This window comes from Priapulus caudatus, unplaced genomic scaffold (assembly GCF_000485595.1).
Source record: "Priapulus caudatus unplaced genomic scaffold, Priapulus_caudatus-5.0.1 Scaffold146, whole genome shotgun sequence".
Lineage (NCBI taxonomy): Eukaryota > Metazoa > Priapulida > Priapulimorpha > Priapulimorphida > Priapulidae > Priapulus > Priapulus caudatus.
In genome coordinates, this window is record NW_014577207.1 from 455,148 (window position 1) to 462,929 (window position 7,782).

Consider the following 7,782-nt stretch of genomic DNA (forward strand, 5'->3'; position numbering starts at 1 on the left):
CGTCTTCTACTCTCTCTTCTCCTCCTCCTCCTCCTACCTCTCTCTCTCTCTCTCTCCTCCTCCGTACCTCTCTTCTCTCTCTCTCTCTCCTCTCTCTCCTCCTCCTCCTCTCTCGTCTCTCTCTCTCTCTCTCTCTTCTCTCTCTCTCTCTCTCTCTCACTCTCTCTCTCTCTCTCTCTCTCTTGCTCGTCCTCCCTGCTGCCTCCTGGGACCCGCTTAAGTGCTTTCTCATATTTCTACCCGGGGCTGGTCAGACGGAGTGGTCATTGTATTGTGGTCAAATGGCCGACGCTGTGCGCTGCCGCTGCTTGCAATATTGATTGCCCTCCCATTGCTTTGTCCGTTGGTCAGTTGGTGAGTAGTGTGGGTTACCAGTCAGTACTGTAGCGCGCGGGGACGGGATACTCTGGGATGGAGAAACAAGGCTAGAACTACCAACGAAATGGTTCGTATTGGATGCGTACGAGAAATAGTTGCATTCTGTACACTGTTGGTGGTCGTGCGTGGACATGGCACCGGGCATGCAGATAGGCTACTCTCCGGTAGCAATTTACTACACCTCTCTACGTATATTTTACACTCATAATCAGTAATCATTGTTTCTGCATGCCTCTTGGTGTCAACTCTCTCACTCTCTCCCGTTCGCACTCTCTCCCGCTCTTGTCGTGTCTTTTTATTTTTCTCTTGTCTTTTTTCTCCCTCTCTTTTTTCTCCCTCTCTTGACATATCAGCTCCCTTCTCCTCTCCACATCACCCTTCTCTCCACTGCTGCCATCCCATTCTCTCTTATTTCTGCAGTTTTGAAATATCACGATAAACTGATATAGTGCACGATAAGTTGCTGCTGCCTCTATTGGCTCCTCCCACGCCTGTAAAACCACAGATGCGCGGATCACGTCCAGTTTGACCCTTGCCCTTCATTGGGTAGTAGCGGTTAATTAACTAGGCCAGGTTGCTTTTAAATAGCCCCCTCCGTCGTACAGTGCTGCAGCCGGGACACATGTGTACGCGTGTGTGTCCTGTGTGTGCTGACCCAGACATACCAGAGATTACCCCCTTCCCCCTCACTTACTAACATTCTTCTATTCTGGGCCACCACCCCCCTCCGCCGCCGCATGTACACGCGCACGGTCCGAACCCTGCTGTGGTCAGCGATGTTTGTATGCGTCTGTATCTGCATGCTCGCCGTTATGACGCATTCAGAGGTCATTTAGTGTGGGTGCGTGTTGTAGCGAGGAAGCAGCAGCAGCAGCAGCAGCAGCAGCAGCAGCGGTGCTGGCGGTGCTGGCGGCGGGCATTTAGTGTGGGTGCGTGTTGTAGCGAGGAAGCAGCAGCAGCAGCAGCGGTGCTGGCGGCGGTGGTGGCGGTGGTGGCAGGCATTTAGTGTGGGTGCGTGTATTATCGAGGAAGCAGCAGCAGCAGCAGCTGTGCTGGCGGCGGTGGTGGCGGTGGTGGCAGGCACTTTCTGCCGTGTTATGCTCTTGCCGCCGGTCATGGCGGATGTCCGCGCGCGTCCATGAAGGTTAGTGTGGGCGTGCGCGCGCGCGCGTCTGTGTGTGCGTGTGCGTGTGCGTGTGCGTGTGCGTGTGCGTGTGCGTGTGCGTGTGCGTGTGCGTGTGCGTGTGCGTGTGCGCGCGCGTGTGTGTGTGTGTGTGTGCGTGTGTGTGTGTGTGTGTGTGCGCGCGCGCGCGTGTGTGTCCGTGTGCGTGTGCGTGTCTCTGTGCGTGTGTACCTCTGCGTGTGCATGTGCGTGCGTGTAAGTGTCCTGATCATGTACTGGGGATCATACGCAGCAATAGAACTGTGTCGTGAGCGATCGGGATACGAACGCCGTGCATGCGGCCAGAACTGGATGCTACATGACGTGGCCTAGAATCTATACGTCTAGTGGCACGCGAACGTCGAGTGCTAAATTCACTGCGGGCAGGGTTTCCTGGCTATATATCCTGCTATTCTGGTGGTAGTTGAGTATCTATGACGCTTGTGCAAGCGTTGGTCAGCGTAGTCAGAGAAAGCAGAAGATCTGTCTTTCTCTCTGAAAAAGGCAGAGTTAATGATATGAGCGAATCCAATTCGTGACAAAAGTTCCTTTGATTAATTCCTACCCTTTCAGAATTGCAATTCATAGTTTTAATACAATGGATTAGATTCATCTAGTTCATTCAGATTGCAACCAGTGTCTAGGTTCTCTAATCAGCGAACCCACTTTGCGACTGCAGATTATTTCTTTGTAAATAAATTACTTCACCATGTACAACAGAGTAATTAAAATCCAGGGTTTATTTGGAAAGAGAAAGTTAACTTTAACAAGATAATTGGTATGCAGATCATTTCACATACTGTCGGTGACTATAACGTGCGCAGTTAACTACCCAGTTTGCAGACTCACTTTCTCAAAAAAAGAAAGATTGCGGGGTTGCAACAATGCGTTAATAGTACCGTTCAGAAGAACGCCGTAATCCTAAGGTTGCGTGCCGAACCACACATTAGTGTCGTAGATTTCTCCACGATGTGCGCGCTGCAGATCTATATATAGAGTTGATGGCTATGATTGATGTGGAAGAGAAGCAGGGGAAGGGTGGGGGGGGAGATGTACAGATGACCTGGGTGTGGATGCAACCGCCATCGCGTGCTCTCTGTTTCTCTGTCTGTATTTCTCTTTCTCTCTCTCTCTCTCTCTCTGTCTTTCTTGCGCTCTCTCTCTCTCTCTCGCTCTCTCTCTCTCTATGTCTGTCTGTCTGTCTGTCTTTCTCGCGCGCTCTTTCTCTCTCTCTCTATCTGTCTTTCTCGCGCTCCCTCTCTCTCTCGCTCGCTCTTTCTCTCTATCTCTTTCCCTCCACTCCCCCTCTCTCTCTTTCTCTCTCCCCCTCTCTCTCGCTCTCTCTCTCTCTCTTCCCCGTACTCTCTCTCACTCTCTATCTATCCATCTATCTATGATAATGTATATATTTTTCTCTTTCTCTCTTTCACCATCCCTGGAGCTTGTGCAGGTGCGAGAGCAGCAGCACCCCGTGCCGTCATGTGTCTGCTGTTTGCTTGCATCGGGTTTAGAGCATCCGCTCTGGCTCGCGTGTTTGCTGTTTTCTTACGGCCAGGTTTGGAACATCCATCCCGTATACTCGCTCATGTGCCGCATTCTGTTTGCTTACATCCGCAGGTTTAGAGCTTCCACACACACTCAGATGTCTGGGCGGTTCAGATAGAAGCGACCACAGCGACCCTCTCGTCCACTCACCCTCACCCCGTGCCCCGGGCCGAGGGGAATAAACACTGATCAGCAGTGCATTACGCGGGCCGGGCTGGCTTCATGAGTCTAACCACAATGGACGGACACCAGTACTCACCGCAGGACCAGTGGTCACCGTACGGCAACAGCCCCGGCTACCCTAGCAGTTACGGCTCGACAGGCGATCCCATGCGTAAGTATCTAGATTAGCTAGCGCTATCGAGCGGTCGCGTCTGGTGAAAGACGCAGTGATGTCGGTGGGTGGGTGTGCGCATGCGCTGGCAGTGCTGGCGCGCGCGCAGTGTTTTATCGTATTTGTGTCGGTTTAGTTTAGTTTTCAACGACACGAAATCACAGAACTCCTGAGATGATGAATATAGCAATGAACAGACATTAACATAATAAAGAGAAAATAGAATTAGAAAACAAATCTTAAGGATACTCACCTTTGCATTGTTCTAATACACCTTCGGGTATTGCTCTAATGAAGATTAAACGTTTATTTGCGAATGAATCGAATCAATCACACATTTTATTTATAGAGGAGATATATCTCTATGCTCAAGCCAAAAAATTTCAAGAAATTTCCAGCACCTAATTATGTTACAACACAAATTTTGAATTTTTATGTAAAAATTGTATTTTGGATATTTCTCAATTACCACATAAAGTGAGGAAGCAAAATTTTCGCCACAGGTTAAAGCCGCACAATGCGCATCCAAACGCTAATTTCTTCAGTACTAGACTAGCAAATACTTCGTGTCATGCATAATCATACTACCTTATGGCAAAATAAACTCTAGTTCCTCCCATTTCACTGCGCGTTGTCTTATAAAAGGTATTTTGAAAATACCTCCGATGTTGTTGACAGTTCCCCAATCTCCAAGCAACCGTGCAGCGGTGCCGCGGTACAGCGGTACGGGCGCAGCAAAGATAAAAACATGTGACGTCACGTCACCACTTCGATGTTATGTTGTTTGAAACAATTTAGCGTTGGCGCCTGATTACCTGATTTCGCACCTCTTTCTTGTTGGGAACGCGCAGTCAAATGGGAGGAACTAGAGTTTATTTTGCCATAAGGTAGTATGATTATGCATGACACGAAGTATTTGCTAGTCTAGTACTGAAGAAATTAGCGTTTAGATGCGCATTGTGCGGCTTTAAGCACAATATGTATCAAAATAGCGCATCAGGTTTTTTCTTTAGGTTTCATATTTACTGAGAAAAATGCACAAAACTGCTTAAAAATCAAGTTGTGTATTAGAATTGAAAATTTTAGTGAATAAAGAGGCATAACTAATAAAATACGGCACTTAATAACAATCCCTGGCGTGCTTTTCAACAGCAATATGTTACCATTGAAACGAGTGTAAAATTAAATTAATCCGAGTTGTAATCACAGAGAAATATTCATTTATACATCGGCTACTATGTCAGAAATCGAAACGGAGAAATCACCGTTTTTCTATTTTTCACAATGATCGACCGCCTGTGTGCAAAATGGGTGAACGTATGTGAAACATCTACTGTTAGTACTTACTGTGACATATCCATGACTAACTGACACCACTAAATTGGTAATATGTTCCATACACCTTGAGAAATTGTGAGAAATTACGAGGTTACCACCGCACTTTCATGCAAAACGCGCGTACGATGTGTACTTCAGGCCGTTACTAAGCTATGTGTCAACAAACACGCGCCTAGATGCAAGGTGTGTAACAATGGAAACGGGGCTATTTTCGGTCGCGCGGCAATTTCAACTATCACTGGCAGATGCCAGCTGTAGGAGGGTTGATGGTTGTATCATGTCTGTGACGTCATCAGTGACGTCAGCTGCTGCTCACTACATGTGTTGTTAATGGCTGCGTGTCTTCTTTACTTACGCTACCGGCTATACGTCCTCGAGACAGAGCCACCCGACGTAGCTTCATGTTGAGCACAGAGAGCAGGCGAAATGGAGGGGTGGGAGAGAGATAGAGAGAGAATGGGCAGCGAGCAAGCGAGCGAGAGAGACAGGGGGGGGGGAGGGGGAGGGAGAGAAATTCAAAGAGAGAGAGAGAGAGAGAGAGAAAGGGAAAGAGATAGATACGTACATGAACGCTGCGGTCGCACGCACGCTCGTTCGTTTACAACCTTCACGTGGCGTGAAACGCTACACGCGGGCCGCGTTCTTGACACACATTGAGTTTTGCATTGCTGCTTGCGTGTTAATCGCCCGCTGGCCATGTGATGCCTCTAAGCGGCGCTCGATTCTGCGCATGCGCCGGCGCTGTTCACGTCTTTGTTCAAATAGATTCATTTGTGCGCAGCGACGGATACGTGTGTAGCGTGTGCGTATATACATACGTAGGCAGCAGCAGCAACGTTACGTGTGGATGTCGAGGCCGAAACGTAGACGGACGCTGTTGTTATTTTAGCTTAGCTAGCGGGGCGTGCTCATGCGTAAGCCAAGCACGGTTAATCATAGGCTTCGGAAAGTTTATTTCGTCTGCGTTAAATCTTCTCTTTCGCTTTTGTCTACGCAGCGTTATTACTATGTCAGGGTTAATTACAGTGAAATCAGGAGAAAGCGTGCAACCACTATCTATATATGTACACACACACATATATATATATATATATATATATATATATATATAGATATAGATAGATATATATAGTTCTGGAACATTGTTGTCTTGTTTTCTTCTGCCTGAAATGTAGGATTTTTCGACTAATGAATAACATTATACTGTGCGTGTTTACAGTGAGTGTGAGTTATATGCCACAACAATTTCGTAAATATGGTATTAAAAACGCGAAGAATGTTTATATAATAAGTAAAATTTCTAAGTTTCTTGCAATTTATTCAGGAATGCGGATTTTTTTTTAAAGTGTATGCATAAGGACATTCTAAGCTCGCCTTTAATTTTTCTATTAATTTACAGCTACGAGTGAATGGTTTCCATTTGCGCGAAAATTGCGCTTTATTGGAGCCAATTACACACGCTTACGCTTGGATAGTGAATGAAGAACTCTGAACGCCAACTCGGCGCCACTAGAATTAATTCAGACGAAATTCCGCGGCGCTTTGTGATGTCATAATGATTCACTTCATACGAACGAAGCATGCTTAATTATTTCATTGAGAGTTCTTTCGGCAAAGTAATAGTTGAATAAAAAATTCTACCACCACATCCATCAACAGGCATATATATATATATATATATATATATAGGCCTGTGTGCGTGAGTGTGTAGGTGCGTGCACGTGTTGAGCATAGTGGTGTATATGACTGCACTTCCTAGCGTGCCATCGTCTGTGGCTTTGTCAGCTTCACATTATAGTAGCGCACCTCCTCTCCCTTACTTCATCGAAGCCGTCGCCATCCGTTAGTAACGCGATGGTAATATTCAGAGCGCGTCCGCTCCGGTTGTGGTGGCTTCCACCGCTGTTCATTCTGCCACAGCTCTCTCTCTCACTCCCTCCCTCTTGTGTGCCTCCTTTCTCTGCACACACGCGCGCACGCACACACTTACGTACGCACGCACACGCACACATATATCCCTCTCTATATCTCTCTCTACCCTTTTTATTGCACCCCTCTCTATCTCATGCTATCTTCACCCTTCCTCTCGTTCCTTCACGCGCCGCTGTCTCTTTCACATCGCGCGGCGTGTTCTCGGAACACAGCGACAATGCGGCGTTTATGAGCTATCATCCGCGACTGGAACAATGTCCGCCGCCCGCCGCCAGGAGGTTTTATTATAGGGTGAGGGTGCATGAATATTATGGCGCGATTATCTTCCGCGGATCGACCCAGACGAGACAACGTGAGCGGTGCGTGGGAGGCGAACACGCGGTCGTTCACACGTATACACGCACGTACGCGCGCACGCCGGTACGCACGCGTGTACAGGCGCCGCAGCAATATTCTGAGTTATAAGAGATGGGATCATGGCTTATCACACTCACATCTATCCACAGAGTGAGAGTCGTCGTTTACAAACGGACATCGAGTAAAAGTGGAGGCTACGGAGAAACGTTCTAAAACAATATTAGTACAAACAACAACACGTTTCGTCGTTGCGCGTGTTATGCTTACACGTTAGCTCTGCAGGCAACGCCCTGGTTGTTGACAGTGAGTTCCGAACACAGAGCTTGCTAATTTGCTTACTATTACAAACCTTTGTCGTTCCGCTAGCGGCGCGAAGCTACACAGCTGTTATTATATTTGCGTGAAGTGGCGAAAGCTTGTTGGCGCTACCGTCTTTGGTAACGGCAGAATGGCCGGCACAGGAACAAAGCGGGTGCTAGTCACGACGTTATCCCATTTGCGGCTGGCGGGTGAGCCTCTCTCGCTGATGTCATGATTTTGTGTATTTTGATTTCGGGTAATGAAAACTCGGCCGGTAGTTAGCAGTGAATGATATGTAGCGATGATACGGGCGTTATTGAATGAGTAGTACCTAATAACTGGTATATAATTGTTAATTTGTTATAGTTATATATATTATATAATATAGTATAATAAATTATTAATGAAATTATTATAATTAATTTGTTATATATGT

The 7,782-nt window shown here is 47.1% G+C and overlaps 1 long non-coding RNA gene across 2 annotated transcripts in view; it reads left to right on the forward strand.

The window, feature by feature from the left end:
- Positions 1-6,283, forward strand: part of LOC106806193 — a 104,214-nt gene extending 97,931 nt beyond the window's left edge. For both annotated transcript variants that reach the window (XR_001393511.1, XR_001393510.1), the window contains 2 exons: positions 3,158-3,419; positions 6,157-6,283. This is a non-coding gene — a long non-coding RNA (uncharacterized LOC106806193). The remainder of the gene's footprint in view (positions 1-3,157; positions 3,420-6,156) is intronic.
- The last annotated feature ends 1,499 nt before the right edge of the window (positions 6,284-7,782 follow it).